At 41.7% G+C, this 15916-nt stretch overlaps 1 protein-coding gene across 4 annotated transcripts in view; it reads left to right on the top strand.

Annotated features, from left to right (window-relative positions):
- The first annotated feature begins 704 nt into the window (after nt 1-704).
- Nucleotides 705-15916, top strand: part of LOC137311437 (protein NDRG1-like) — a 73916-nt gene continuing 58704 nt past the window's right edge. For 2 of the 4 annotated variants that reach the window (XM_067978650.1, XM_067978659.1), the window contains exon 1: nt 1684-1821. The gene's annotated coding sequence lies outside the window, so the exon portion shown is untranslated. Of the gene's footprint in view, nt 767-1683; nt 1822-4010; nt 4191-15916 lie in introns of those variants that run through there. The other 2 variants (XM_067978651.1, XM_067978654.1) reach the window with 2 other exon arrangements.

Below are 15916 nucleotides of genomic sequence, written 5' to 3' on the forward strand. Positions count from 1 at the left end.
ACAGGCAAAGTACACCTGAAGTGTGCTCCCTAGCACAGGCCCGCCCTGGCAGGGCTTTGCATCTAGAAATCTGGGTAGGAAAACAGCCTGCAGTAGTGAGAATGGCTGCTGCCTTCAAGGCTTTCTGGCTGCTACTCTTGAACAGCAGCCAAAAGGCTTCCACATCTTAAGGTCCATAGGGAGGCTGAAATCAAAAAGGACCCTCCTTGCTTTATTGCCAGCTCCTTCTGGCAGCCCTATAATTGGGCACCCTTCCAGCAAAATAAGATGGAAGGCTAGGTACAACTCTTTTGTCTCAATTTTGCGGCTGTGCTTTGCCTGCAGCTGTTATGGGTGCAGGCACTCCAACGTAAAGGTGGTATCATGGGTCTCCAGTCTCCATCCCCTTTTCCTCTCCTTTGTGCCTGGGAACAGACTATTTCCCAGGCATAACGGACAAGAAAATTGGCCGTAATGTCGGTGGCAGTGAGAATTTTTCATTCTGGCTGTTATGCCATTATTTTAAGGATCTTAAAAAATTATTTTTCCCCAGATACAAGTTAAGTGACTTGAATGATGTCATTGTATCAAAGACAAGACGTCGCTTCTGTTATGCGTGTATGCAAACACCAGTCTAAATGGTTCACTAAGCAACTATCTGAAACGTTTAAATAGGCTGGGGTGCTTTTATCTGGAAAAGAAACTAGGAGGAAACCTGATAGAATTCTTGAAAACTATGAAGAGGTTTGATATAGAGTGGATGTGGAGAAACTGTTTCCACTTGTGGGTGAGTCCAGAACAAGGGGGCATAAATATAAGATAACCACTAACAGATTAAAGAAAGAATTTAGGAGGAACTTCTTTACAAAGAGTGCCGAGAATGTGGAGTGGTTGAAGCAGATAGCATTGATTCATTTAAGGGGAGGCTTGATGCCTACAACAGGGAGAAGGGAATAGAGGGAAACAGATAGGAAGAGGCTTGTGTGGCGTATAAACACCAGCATAGAGCAGTTGGACCGAATGGCAAAGTACTTTTAAGTGGTAACAAAGCCTTTTTAAATCTGAAAGGGAAGATGGATAGAAATATCCTTGCTCTACAGCTACACACATCCGAAACTACGTTTTTCGAGATTGTTGGAACACTTCAATGCAAGAACTCCATATTTGCAAAGCATCTGCCTCCCTCGTTTTGTGCTAAATGTTTTCTTGTATGAGAGATAAACACATGATAGCTTCGTTGAATAATCGTCCTAGGATTTATTCCTTATCCGTTCCAAATTGCATCATCCTGTCTGCGTGGTTTAATGGGTATGGTGTTTGTGCACGTAATCACGGGACTGTTGTAATCTAAGAAAGTAATTCTCTCTAAGCTGGGACAACGCAAATTTGTTTTGCATTTTGCCTCCTGACAGCGTTAATTGCCCTAGTGCGTGATGTGCTCGGCAGCACATACGCCATTGCAACTAGTCCTAGAAAAAAAATAAAAGTTTAAGAATGCATTTTTCGTACATTTGTTCCTTCTTGTCCTTTTTAAATTTTCTTTTGCAAAACGTTTACTTTGTAAATAAATTGATTCCATTTATTGCAAAGTAACAGCTTTAAATTTGAAGTGTTTTTCTTTCTAATGAAAAACACGTGTCTGTAAGATGACAAAGTGGGCAGGGCTGTAACTGGAGGCTTTATAAAACCTCCTACATCCGCTCATATCAAAACAGTAACAGGCAGCAGAGAAAAATATACGGAAAGAAACTACTGAACTTTAAAAGATAAAGATTTTATAAACAAACGGGCTGTGATTGCCCAACAAGCTTAGCTAAGTGCGAGATCTTTCTTTAGTTCGAGGTAAGTTTTAAACAAAATCTTTTTGTTTTGACGAAAATATTGTTTCTGTCAACGTGTTACTTTTGACTTTTTTTGGATAATGGTTTTGAAATAGATTCAAAAAACACTGGTTATTTTGTTGTAACAAAAAAAATCACTAAAGTGTATTGAATTGTGTAACTTTCAAGTGCAGTCGATGAGATACTTGTTCTCATGAGATTTTAAGGGGCCAGGATCGTAATATTTAGAAACTGTAAATGAGATTCGGAATAAAATATAAATAACTATTCTGCCCCAAAAAGCTATTACCTGCTGCTGTATCTTGCAGTTGCAACCACGTGCAAAGCCTCATCAATTTACATCTTCGTCTTTTTTTAAATGAGTCCTCTTCACGGCGTTCTTGATGGATAAAACTATATTTACTGTACTACATTTAAATATCCTGTTATCCCATCGTCCATCTTTCCCGTTTTGTACAATATGAAAATGTTTTATTCTCGATTTCTGGTCATTGACCCCCTTCCTAGTAGCACATTCTGCAACAATACCTGTAAATGTGAAATTATTTTTTAAAAATACGACGTGGACCTGACCACTTGTTGCTCCAGCAGTGAGTGCGCCCCAAAAAAGGTGATACATTACTTGTATTTTAAAAAAAGTCCCAAACCTACAAAACATTTGCTACTTATTTACGTCTGTTGTATAAACAAAATATACCTCTGAGAGTTCCTAGGGCACGCCGGTTACATTACAGGTGCCACTCAGTTTATTTCCTGTGAATCACTGATCCCCCGCGTAATTTTAGATGTAAATAACATTTTAAAGAACCAGTCTTGTATAGCCAAACAACAGTTTGGGAGCAACTGGTATTTTTTTCCAAAAAGAAATGCTAGATGGCTGGGAGTACACTACATGGTGATTCATCCTTATGATTTGGCTAGAGTTCTAATCCACTGGAGTTTAGCTCTTACAGCTTCAGATGTTATTTGAAGCCCTCCTCCCTTCCCCGTTGGATTGCTTGCAATGCACTTCCAACCACCACCCACAACAGGGAGTGCGTTGACTTGTTGAGGTGTAGTTGGCGTCATCAGTTGGATAGCCATCTTATCTCGCGGGTCTGTATTGTGCACTGTTGATATCATAAGCATAGTAATTACAATGAAAACACTTCAGATTAAAAGATGACGGAAAACTGAAATGAGAACATTGTGTAATTTATTTTTGTGGCGAATTTTAAATTTGGGAGGGTTGCAGAGTGGGTTCTGGATGTTCTTTTTTTTGTATGGTTTCTTCCCCTCTTGCTTCCTGCACTCCCACAGCCAGCTATTGCCTAAGAATGCTATTTGGACAAGAGGGAGAGAGTAGGTCTTTACAGTCCTTTTTTTAAAAAAAAGCGGGATGCTGATAATTTTTTTACTTCTCCAGAAGATTCGGCTGAAGATATCTGGGGGGCGGGTGAGCCTCCTTCTCTTCCCTCAGCGGGGTCTGGTCACAGTTGTGAAAAATGCGGCACACAAATTCCATTACAACTGTGAGCCTGGGGAAGTGAAGGGTTCTCTCTCTCTCATTTTCTTTCTCTCTCACACCACCAGCACTCAAACCGGGCGCCGGTTCAGTTCCCATTTTTGGAAGTAGCCGCAGGGAGAGCATCGAGTCGTCGTGGGGCACGCACCGATAGATCGAAGGCTGCATGATCCGCACCTCGCTTGCTGTTCGTTGATCGAGATTCCCATCATCTAAATCTAACCTGTTGCCCCCACCTTCTCCTTCCCAGTACAAATCAATGGTGTGTTTTTTTGGTGTGGGGAGGGGGCATAGTCTTCCCCCGTTATAGCAACCATGTCCGCTGAACAACATTATAACATTACCAGATCTTCGCGTTTGTGGGTAAACACAACTCCACCCGCCAATCGTTCCCTCAGCAGGCAGCGCAACTATGCACGAAAGCCCAGGCCGAGCCCGGCTTCAATTGGGGAGTTTTTTTATAAAAATAGGGACGGGATATCGTTCCATTTTATTGACCAAACTTTAAAATATATTTAAAGGTGTGGTCCGCGGAAGTGTGCGTGATCTTGTTTTGATTTTTGAAGTGTTTTTTTAAAAAATAAGAACTGTGATTGGTCAAGTCAAACGTCAATCAAATCCCAGTTGCGAATCCATTTGACTCAACGTCAACCAACCACCTCCAACCGTTTTTAACCGTCGTCGATTGTTGGGCAAAATTAAAATCGGAGCGGGGAGAGATCGAACTGTCAATCAAACGCAGCCTCGCCCATTGCCCGGTGCTAATCTCTCTCCGATTGGTGGTTGCCGGGGGGCGCGGGCGCGCTAAGGGGACAATCAGTGCACTTCCAGCCTCCGTCTGGGAGGTTTTATTAATATTTTCAAAGGTAAGCAGATCACCTGGGTTGAAAGGAAGGCGGCAACAAGGTACTTTGTGTGGTGAGTGTGCTGTTTTGTATTGGAGATTAAAGGAGGAGATTTGTTTTTAAAACTATTACCGCACTTGTAGTTCTTAATCGTCAAATAGTTTTTTTTTTGGGGGGGGAAATATTGAAGGACAAAGATTTGAAATTGAAAGAAAGACGTGCGTATATGTATGTATGTATGTCTTTCATACCTTCAGGATGCCCCAAAGTTTGTTGCGGCCATTGAATTACTTTTGAAGTGTTGTAATGTTGGAAATGCGGCAGCCAATTTTTGTATAGCAAGCTCTCTGAAATAGCAGCGATAATGACCAGATAATCTGGTTTTAAGTGATAAATATTGTCCAGAACTCCCCAGCTCTTTGAATAGTGTCATGGGATCTTTCACATTTACCTGAGGGAACATCTTACCTGAAAGAAGGCACCTCCAACAGTGCAGCACTCCCTCAGTAACATTGTGCTGTATTGTGTATCAAGCAGAAAGTGCTTCAGAATCCCCAGAAACTTGGACTGCATCTTCATAAACCCATCACTTGACTTCACTGCCACTTTTTAAAAAAAAATTATTGGGGCAGGAAAGTCTGGTGTATTCCTGTAAAAGTGGAAAATCTTTGGAAATGAAATGCAAAAAAAAAGTTGCAGAAGGCTGAATACTCCATTGGTATTTACACTTGTGAATTAGTGGTTATGTTCATTTTTAAAAACATGGAATTGCCAAGTGAGGTTTCAAATTCTAATTAAGTTTACAACTTATATTAAACCAGGAATATTTGTGCTTTTGAGGAAAACTTAAGGGTGAAATTCATCTTGGCTGGTATTGCAAAATATACACCCTGCCCGATTATTCAGTTTCAACATTGATAAAAGACACCTACATCAGTGGAACGAAAGGACTTCAGGCAGTGGAAACAGTATGGGTAGAACTAAGGAACAGTAAAGGATGCAAGACTCTGGTGGGCGTTGTCTACAGACCTGACCGTTGGGGGGGGACGCATAAATACAGAGATCAGGGAAGCACGTAGCAGAAACATTGGTTATAATGGGAGATTTAAATTTTCATTGACTAGGAGAAGTAGAATGGCTTGAGTAGTAGATTGTTTTCTGGAACAGAATGTTTTAGAACTTACAAGGGGTAAGGCCATACTAGGCACAAGTCAGGAGTGTGATGGAATACTCTCCACTTGCCTGGACGAGTGCAGCTCCAACAACACAAGAAGTTCAACACCATCCAGGACAAAGCAGCCTGCTTGATTGGCACCCTAAACATTCACTACCAGCGTACTGTGACTGCAGTGTGTACCATCCACAGGATGCACTGCAGCAACTCGCCAAGGCTTCTTTAACAGCACCTCCCAAACCCGAAACCTCTACCACCTAGAAGGATGAGGGCAGCAGGCACATGGGAACAACACCACCTGCACATTCCCCTCCAAGTCACACACCATCCTGACTTGGAAATATATCGCCGTTCCTTCATCGTCGCTGGGTCAAAATCCTGGAACTCCTTTCCCAACAGCACTGTGGGAGAGCCTTCACCACATGGACTGCAGCGGTTTAAGAAGGCGGCTCACCACCATCTTCTCAAGGGCAATTAGGGATGGGCAATAAATGCTGGCCTTGCCAGCGATGCTCACATCCCATGAACGAACAATTTAAAAAAAAAAACTAGATTTAGCAATGAGAATTAGTTGACAATCTGACTGCAAGGGAACATCTTGTGAATAGTGCGCTAAATATCATATTGGGTTTGAGAGGGAGAAGCAAGAGTCACGAACCAAGGTTTTAAATTTAGTGTGACAGAGTTCAAAGGGATGAGAAATAACTTGACCACAGTAAACTAGGCTGAGCTGTCAATGTGTAAACCTACAGACAAATAGTGGGACGTGTTCAAATAATTTGTTTTTACCAGTACGTACCCCTAAAAGGCAAAACCTTGACTTCTGCAGCCATTGTCAACAAATGAGGTAAAAGACAGTGTCTAGCTAAAAGGCTTCCTCAAGTGCAAAGAAAAGTTGAAATCCAGCAAACTGAGAGCTATAAAAAGCAACAACAGGATACAAAGGGGGGGGGGTCATAGAGTCATACGGCACGGATAGAGGCCCTTCGGCCCATCGTGTCCGCGCCGGCCATCAAGCATATTCCAGCATTTGGTCCGTAGCCTTGTATGCTATGGCATTTCAAGTGCTCGTCCAAATGCTTCTTGAATGTTGAGGGTTCCTGCCTCCACAACCCTTTCAGGCAGTGAGTTCCAGACTCCAACCACCCTCTGGGTGAAAAAGTTCTTTCTCAAATCCCCTCTAAACCTTCCGCCTTTTACCTTGAATCTATGTCCTTGTTATAGAACCCTCAACGAAGAGAAAAAGCTCCTTAGTATCCATCCTATCTGTGCCCCGCATAATTTTGTACATCTCAATCATGTCCCCCCCTCAGCCTCCTCTGCTCCAAGGAAAACAAACCCAATCTTCCCAGTCTCTCTTCATAGCTGAAGCGCTCCAGCCCTGGTAACATCCTGGTGAATCTCCTCTGCACCCTCTGCAAAGCGATCACATCCTTCCTGTAGTGTGGCGACCAGAACTGCACACAGTACTCCAGCTGTGGCCTAACCAGTGTTTTATACAGCTCCATCATAACCTCCTTGCTCTTATATTCTATGCCTCGGCTAATAAAGGCAAGTATCCCATATGCCTTCTTTACCACCTTATCTACCTGTTCCGCCGCCTTCAGGGATCTGTGAACTTGCACACCAAGATCCCTCTGACCCTCTGTCTTGCCTAGGGTCCTCCCATTCATTGCGTATTCCCTTGCCTTGTTAGTCCCTCCAAAGTGCATCACCTTGCACTTTTCCGGGTTAAATTCCATTTGCCACTGTTCCGCCCATCTGACCAACCCATCTATATCGTCCTGCAGACTGAGGCTATCCTCCTCGCTATTTACCACCCTACCAATTTTTGTATCATCAGCGAACTTACTGATCATACCTTTTACATTCATATCCAAGTCATTAATGTAGACCACAAACAGCAAGGGCCCCAGCACAGATCCCTGTGGTACCCCACTGGCCACAGGCTTCCAGTCACAAAAACAACCTTCGACCATCACCCTCTGCCTTCTGCCACTAAGCCAGTTTTGTATCCAAAGTGCCAAGGCACCCTGGACTCCATGGGCTCGTACCTTCTTGACCAGTCTCCTGTGGGGGACTTTATCGAAGGCCTTACTGAAATCCATGTATGCCACATCCACTGCGTTACCCTCATCCACACGCCTAGTCACCCCCTCAAAAAAATTCAATCAAATTAGTCAGACATGATCTTCCCTTGACAAAGCCATGTTGACTATTCCTGATTAATCCTTGCTTCTCCAAGTGGAGACTAATTTTGTCCTTCAGAATTTTTTCCAATAATTTTCCTACCACTGATGTTAGGCTCACTGGCCTGTAGTTCCCCGTTTTTTCCCTACTCCCCTTCTTGAATAATGGTACTACATTAGCGGTTCTCCAGCCCTCTGGCACATCCCCTGTGGCCAGAGAGGTTCTGAATATATGTGTCAGAGCCCCCGCAATCTCCTCCTTTGCCTCACACAGTAGCCTGGGATACATTTCGTCCGGGCCTGGGGATTTATCCATTTTTAGGCCTGCTAAAACCGCCAATACCTCCTCCCGCTCGATGTTAATATGTTCGAGTATATCACAGTCCCCCTGCCATATTTCTATGTCTACATCGTCCTTCTCCATAGTGAAAACAGATGCAAAAAATTCATTTAGAACCCCTCCTACATCTGCCGGCTCCACACACCGATTGCCATTTTTGTCCCTAATGGGCCCTATTTTTTCCCTAGTCATCCTCTTACCCTTAATATACTTATAAAACATCTTAGGATTTTCCTTTATTTTGCTCGCCAGTGTTATTTCATGGCCCCTCCTTGATCTCCTAATTTCTTTTTTAAGTATCCCCCTGCACTTTTTGTACTCCTCTAGGGCTTCCTCCGTCTTTAGCCTTTTGTATCTGCCAAAAGCCCCTTTTTTCCTAATCCATTCTCGTATATCCCCTGACATCCAAGGTTCCCTGGAGTTCTTGGAACCACCCTTGAAAAATGCAAGGGCTATCAAAGCTAACTGTAAAAGATTTTGTAAATATATTGAGTTGGGGAATTTGGGCCCATTAATGACGGAAGCAGATGATACTATAATTGATAATAAGGAAAAGATAAATAAGATGTAAACAAAAATTATTTTTATAAATTAAAAGCAAATAATGCACCCCAAAACAAATTCACTTAACAGGAACAGTTTTTAAAAAAGAACAACTAAGGCTGCTATTAGATCAGCTAAAATGTTAATGGAAAAGAGCATCATGGATAACTGGTAGTAATGGGAAAAGCTTTTTCAGCTATGAGAAACGGCAGAGGACTGTCAAAGACTGTGTTGGGCCATTGAAAGATGCTCAATTACAGGTTCAAAAAAGAATCTTGAGTTATGGCAGAAGTACTAAATGAGCACTTTGCATCAGTCTTCACTCTTGAAGATCATGCTCAACACAGAATCATGGAATGATACAGCACAGAAGGAGGCCATTCAGCCTATTGTGCCTGTGTTGGCTCTTTGAAAGAGCTATCCAGTTAGTCCCACTCCCCTGCTGTTTCCACATAGCCCTGAAAATTATTCCCTTTGGGTATTTATCCAATTCCTTCTTTGAAAGTTGTTATTGAATCTCCTTCCACTGCCCTTTCAGGCAGTGCATTCCAAATCATATTCTCTTTTTTTAAAAAAAAAATTCTCGTCATCTAGCCTCTGATTCTTTTGCCAATTGCCTTAAATCTATGGTTACTGACCCTCCTACTGCTGGAAACAGTTTCTCCTTATTTATTCTATCAAATCCCTTTTTTATGAATTTGAAACCTATTATATCTCCACTTAACCTTCTCTGCTCTAAGGAGAACAACTCCAGCTTCTCTAGTTTCCCCATGTAACTAGTCCTGCATCCCTAGTACCATTCTAGTAAATCTCTGCATCCTCTCTAAGGCCTTGACATCCTTCCTAAAGTGTGGTGCCAAGAATTGAACACAATATGCCAGCTGAGGCCTAACCAATGTTTTATAAAAGTTTAGCATAACTTCCTTGCTTTTATACTCTATGCCTCTGTTTATAAAGCCAAGGATCTTGTATGCTTTTTTTTTTAAACAGCCTTCTCAACTTGTCATGCCACCTTCAAAGATTTGTGTATGTACACTGCCGGTCTCTCTGTTCCTGCACCCCCTTTAAAATTGTACCAATGAAATGGTGTTTTTAACAATTAAAATTGTTTTAGAAAGAATTACGAACATCAAAATAGATAGGGCTGTTGGTGCAGATGATATCCACCCCACTGTCCTCAAGGAGATGGGATAGGTGCTATGCGAGCCTCTTGCCTGTATCTTTAATAGCTCGCCTGAGTCTGAGATTGTTCCCTTAGACTGTAAGGAAGCTAACGTAGTTCCAATTAAAAAGGGGGTATGGCAGATCTGGTAACAATAGGCCCACTGGGTTGACGTTGATGATAAGGAGGATGCTTGAGGGAATCATTAGGAATGCACTATATAACTACTTGGACAGAGAAGGCCATATCAGGGACACGTAACATAGGTTCTGAAAAAGAAGGTCCTGTCTTGACAATTTGATTTTTTTTGAAGTCATCAGGATAGTTGATGAGGGAAACCAGGTAAACATTGTCTCCCTGGACTTAGAGATTTTGATACGGTACTGCATAAGAGGCTTCTCTAAAATATTGAATCTTCTGGAATTAGTAGTCATTTACAGGATTGAAAACTGTCTGAAAGCTCGTAGGCAGAAAGTGGTTGTTGATGGATTTGGATCTGTTTGGAGGACCAGTCACCAGTGGTGTCCTGCAGGGATTGATGTTGGGACCATTACTATTTTCATTAATGATCTAGTTGTCGGTGTTGGGGGAATGATCTAAGTTTGCAGACGATAACAAGATAATGTGCGGGTGTCAGGACAGGAGTTGATTAACTATTATAAGCAGATCTAGACGTGCTGGGGGATTGGGGCTGTGACTGGCAAATGATGTTTAACTTATAAAAGTGCAATATTATGCATGTGGGCAGGTCAAATGCTGCACATACAGACTCCCTTTAGGAAAAAGAACTAAAGTCAGTGGTGAAAGAAAGATCTGGACGTTCTGTGCCTAGATCGCTAAAGGTTCATGACCAATGCCACGAAGACATAGCTAGAGCAAATAGGATGCTAGTGAATTTTCAGGACAATTAACTATAAAACAAAGCATACCATTTTGTCCTTGTACAAGATCTTGGTTAGATCTCCGTTAGAATACTGTTCAGTTTTGGCCTCCTCACGTGGTAAGTGATAATTGAAGCTTTGGAAAGGATGCAGAGGAGAGGCACAAGATTAATTCCCAGTTTAGAGTTTCTTGGTTACCCAGATAGGCTCGAAGAACTGGATCTCTATATACTTCAGAGAAGCATAATGCGGCGATGCCGGTGATGGACTGGGGTTGACAATTGTAAACAATTTTACAACATCAAGTTATAGTCCAGCAATTTTATTTTAAATTCACAAGCTTTCGGAGGCTACCTCCTTCCTCAGGTCCACATCGTTCACCTGAGGAAGGAGGTAGCCTCCGAAAGCTTGTGAATTTAAAATAAAATTGCTGGACTATAACTTGGTGTTGTAAAATTGTTTACAGAGAAGCATAGACATAGGAATGATTTGATTGAGGTTTATAAGGGGATTAAGGGTTTGTGTAGACCAATTGTCTCAACTGAATAAGTTAGAGATGACCAGGGGTCTCACTTGAGTTATGTAAGGGTAGAACTAGGTTAGATATTAGGCTCTTTTTCATGAGAATAGTGGACCTAACGGAACACGTTGCCAGATTGTGCAGTGAAGGCTGATTCGCTGAATTACTTCAAACGAGTGCTGGACCTGTTTTGATTGGGACGGAGATCACCTTATTCAAGATCACCTTATTATCTTGAAACATTAATCAGGGCCTGGACTAGTTTGGATTGCCTAAGGGGGTCAAAGAGAAATTGAGTTTTTTTCTTGGGTTTTATCTTTTTTCCCCTCTCCCAGGGCATTGCATGGTTTCCAGGTGAGTGGGTAGTGTATGTATAGTGATAAGGCATCACAACTGTATGAAACCAGCTGGATTTACCAGTAGGTCTTCAGACTGTCATTTTTTTCTATGTTCATTTGAAATGGCAGACTTGTTAAATGAATACTTTGTATCTGTTTGCACCGTAGAGGAAGAGGACAAAATACCAGTGGTACAAGGGAACCTAAAAGTCATGGGAAAGAACTTACTAGATTTAGTATGTGAGAAAATGGTAATGGTGAAAATAATGGGACCTAAGATGGTTTCCACTCTAAGGTATTAAAAGAAACAGGTGGGAAAATGGCACATGGGCTAATCATAATTTTCCAAAGTGCTCTAGATTTGGGAATTGTGCCTTTTTGATTGGAAAATTGCAAATCTCACTCATTAGTTGAGCGGGAAAAAACAGGAAACTACAGACCTGTCAGTTGTGGGAAGTTACTGGAATCTTTGAAGGAAAGAGTACTTGGACAAGTATGAGCTGATCATGGAGAGTCTGCATGGATTTGTGAAAGATAGGTTATGTCTGACTAATCTAGTTGAATTTTTTGAAGAGGTCACTTAACATAGTGGGTAGGGGAGTGTCTATGGATGTTGGCTATGGACTTTCAGAAAGCATTTGATGTTACACATGGAATTAGAGGTAACATTGTGACATTGGTTGGGAGGTAGGGGTAAAGGGACTGTGCCTCAATTGGCAGGATATGGCAAGTGTTCTGCAGGAACCCCCTACACGGGGGCCTCAGATCTTGGCTGAATGAATAGAGTTGTATATCCAAGTTTGTTGTGTAGATGGGACCAGGAAGTTACAAAGGGGCGTAGATAGATTTGGGGCTGATTTTAACCTTCCTCACCAGGTAGGAAACCCACGGGATCGGGTGGAATGCCAATCTTTACACCCTGCCCAATATTATACTCATTGCCTTTTTTAAAAAAAAATAAATAAAATTGGATGGGGTGTAAAAACTGTAAGAAGTGCAGCTCCTGATCCTGTCAGTTTCCAGATGGGGGATGTTAAAATTACCACCATTAAATCAGTGAGCTAAACTGTGGCACAGTAATGGAGATTACTATGGGAAAGAATGAAGTAATTCACTTTGGAACAAAGAAAGGCAAATCAGAATATAGAATCTTGCAGCACAGAGACCATTCGGCCCATCCTGCCTGTGCTGGCTCTTTGAAAGAGTTATTCAATTAGTCCCACTCCCCTGCTCTTTCCCCATATTTGTTCTTTTCAAGTATATATCCAATTTGCTTTTGAAAGTTACTATTGAATCTGCTTCCACCAGCTATTTAGGCAGTGCATTCCAGATCATAACTCACTGCATAAAACAGTTTCTTCTCCTCTCCTCTCTGGTTCGTTCTTAATTGCGAGAGAATAGGAATTGTGGCGGAGCAATGGGATTTGGGTTTCCAGGTACACAAATCACTGAAGGCTAATGGGCAGGTACAAAAAGTAATCAAAGTCTAATGGGATGTTGGTCTTTATCTCAAAGAAATACAAAGTGAAGGAAGTTGTGCTTCAGTTGTACAGACCCTATGTGGATTCAGTTTTGGGCACTGCACCTCAGGAAAATATATTGACCTTGGAGAGGGTACAGTGCCGATTCACCAGAATACCAGGGCTTAAAGGGTGACGTTTTTAGGGCAGGTTGCATAAACTTGGCTCATTCCCTTGAGTTTAGAATGTCGAGGGATGATTTTAATTGAGCTGTTTAAAATGGTTTGATGGGGTTGATACAGAGAAGCTATTTCCTCTGGTGGGGGGGATTCCAGAACAAGATTTTTGTTAGGTAAGGGTATCCAAGGGATATGGGTCAAAGACAGGTAAATGGAGTTGCAGTACAGATCGGCCATGATCTAATTTAATGGCTGAACGAGTTCGCCGGGCTGAATGGCCTACTCCTGTTCCTATCAAGTCATTGGCACTGAATATTGGGCGGCTGATGCAGTACTGACCAAGATGCATTTCTACTCCTTCAAATCTAAACTTTTTCTATCTTGGCAAATCCCATGTAACATTGCATTTTAGTTAGAAAAAATAAACTTTTGGGAAGTAAGGTTAAATACAGGCCATCCACATGTTGATGATTCAGCAAATAATTGTGATGAAATTAAACAAACTGCTAGAGTTTCAGCATTTGAGTGCAAGACTGACCTTTTGATTTGTTGGTTTATTAATGTCTCTTGCCTTGGTATATTGGCAGTAGTGTCTTAGTTGCCAAGAGAATTATCAGTGCCCCCAAACCAAACTCTCATCAATTTTGTCAACACTGGATGTTGAGTTTGCATTGTACATCTGATTGCACACACAAGTTCCTTTCTCTTGCAGTTACCTAACAATTGTATCTTGCAGTGCAATATATAGAAACAGTATTGGTGACTAGGCATTGTTCTTAACCCCTGGTCTATGCACAGTAAGCAGATCTTCCATATCGCTGAGTAGTCATTGGATTGAGAGTGTCTGTTGGCTAACCCTTTATTCCGGGCTCTATCACTTTAATGGGACCAGTTACATTTACCAGTGAAAAGTTAATTGATTTTTGCATTGATTCAAACTGATTCAGATTTGAAATCTTCTGATGTGTCCCTTGGCAGGAAGTGTGAGAACATCTGTAGGGGAAGCCTATATCACTCTCTGGCTTCATATGAAGAGCAGTAAAAATGCAGCCTGTCTGAAAATGAAGTATAAAAAGTTCACGGTGGGGGGGGGGGGTCTTCTGAATCACCAGAGTACTTTTTTATGCTTCTGTTTGAATCTTGTTGAGTAGAACCAATGGAACAGTCTGCTCTCTACTAACAACATTGAGTTACTGGCAATCAGTACTGGAGAGTTGCCAGCAGGGTAACTGGTCTGCTATTGTTCAAAATGAGTACTGGCATTACTCACTAGGCTTATTATTGTTAATAATGTAAGCTGGTACATGTCTTGGTTTATACTGTTGGTTCACTTCAAACTGCTCCACCTACTCCAGTCACCAATACTTCAACCTAGTGGTTCTTTCCCAGTGTTTCTCTCCCACCCCCCAAACTAACTTTCCCATCTCCTGATGGCTGAGGCACAGTTCCATAGTTGCCTTTGGTTATATTGCTGAAATAGTCATTTACATGTTTGAGGCCAGAAGGTGAGTATCAATGTATTGTTCATTGTGGGGAGTGGAGCCTTCAAAGCTAAAACTGATCCCCTCCTGACTTGATGTTTGATGTCCACTCATAAACTTCAGCAGAAGTCACTGAATAGCAATCAGGAGTGATAAAGCTGGCTGAATTCTCCTCTCCCCATCCCAATTGCTGAGGCCAGTTGTAACATCTTTTGCTATCCTGATTTTCCAGTATTTCTTAAGACGATGCTACATGTACTGATAGTGAAAGGGTGTTGTGAACTTGGGTGTATTGCAAAGTATTTCAAGCATCCATGGCAAGGAATGGGAAAAATGCTGCTTTCTGTTCTTCACCTCTTTTCATAACTCTCAAATCTAACATCTATCACCTCTTAGCTTTTGGTTCCCACTTTCATCATCCTTCATTTGTTAAAATTCTTGTTCTTTCTGCCTACTTGTAATCAACTTCAGGTGACACTTCCACATCTTGATTGTTAAAACTGTCTCTAAGAAGCTTCGATTTCTCTTTCATGCCAAACACATTTTCTGTCAACATCTTTTAATACTTAAATGCAAGTTTGCCCAAGACTTGAATTACTGTTCTGATATATGGAGAATATATTGGACAGACTGTGGGGCGGAGAAAAGTCCCATCATTTATAGGAAATCCCTTGCTAGCCTCCAACCTCTAATATTTCTCATCTTGTAGGCTTCTTGTGTTTTGCTAATACTGTGACCAGTGCTCCTCTTAACTTTCCTTCCTGTTCTCTCCTAATCTCCCAAATTTGCCATCCAACACATTCTTCCTTTTCCCAATGTCCTCACTGTTGAAATGCAGACTTGTATGGCAGGGTGCTAATTTAATTTTCCTGAACCTCACTATTGTACCTGCCTCAGTTTTTCTCTCCTCTTACAGCCTTCTGTTTTTTTTTTAAACCCTAGCTTGGTGTTACGTTATGGCTTTCCTCACTTTTTTTTTATTTATGCTTTTCAACCAGGGTAGTGTCCTGCACAATGGCCTTGGCCCCTCACCTTGCTTCCTTGTGAGGGAGTGGGGGGGAAGATCGAGAAATTACCCAAAATGTTTTCAATTGTGTTTTGTTATTCAGTCTAACTTTATTGGTTGCAAACCAGAGTCTAATGTACAGATTTGGGATATATTTAGGTATGTGGAACAGTCCTGCATTTGTTAGTACATTGTTCCTTTAGAATTTAATCTCATGTTCATTGTACAGTGCACTGGTTTTGATAAATTTGTTTGAAATAAGATAGAGGGAATTTGCTGTGATGGCCCACTGTAGACTGCAGCATTGTGCAAATATGGTACCCTACATACTAGCTAGACTACCCTAGACTCTTAATATTTCAGTGCTATAATGCTCTAGAGGCACCAAGCATTACCTTGCAGTGGTTTCTCTCCCTGTCCAGGCAAAAGTTTGTTGCTGATCTGTATGGATATCCCCCAGCCTTGCAAGGTCTG

Source organism: Heptranchias perlo, chromosome 3 (genome assembly GCF_035084215.1).
Source record: "Heptranchias perlo isolate sHepPer1 chromosome 3, sHepPer1.hap1, whole genome shotgun sequence".
Classification (NCBI taxonomy): Eukaryota; Metazoa; Chordata; class Chondrichthyes; order Hexanchiformes; family Hexanchidae; genus Heptranchias; species Heptranchias perlo.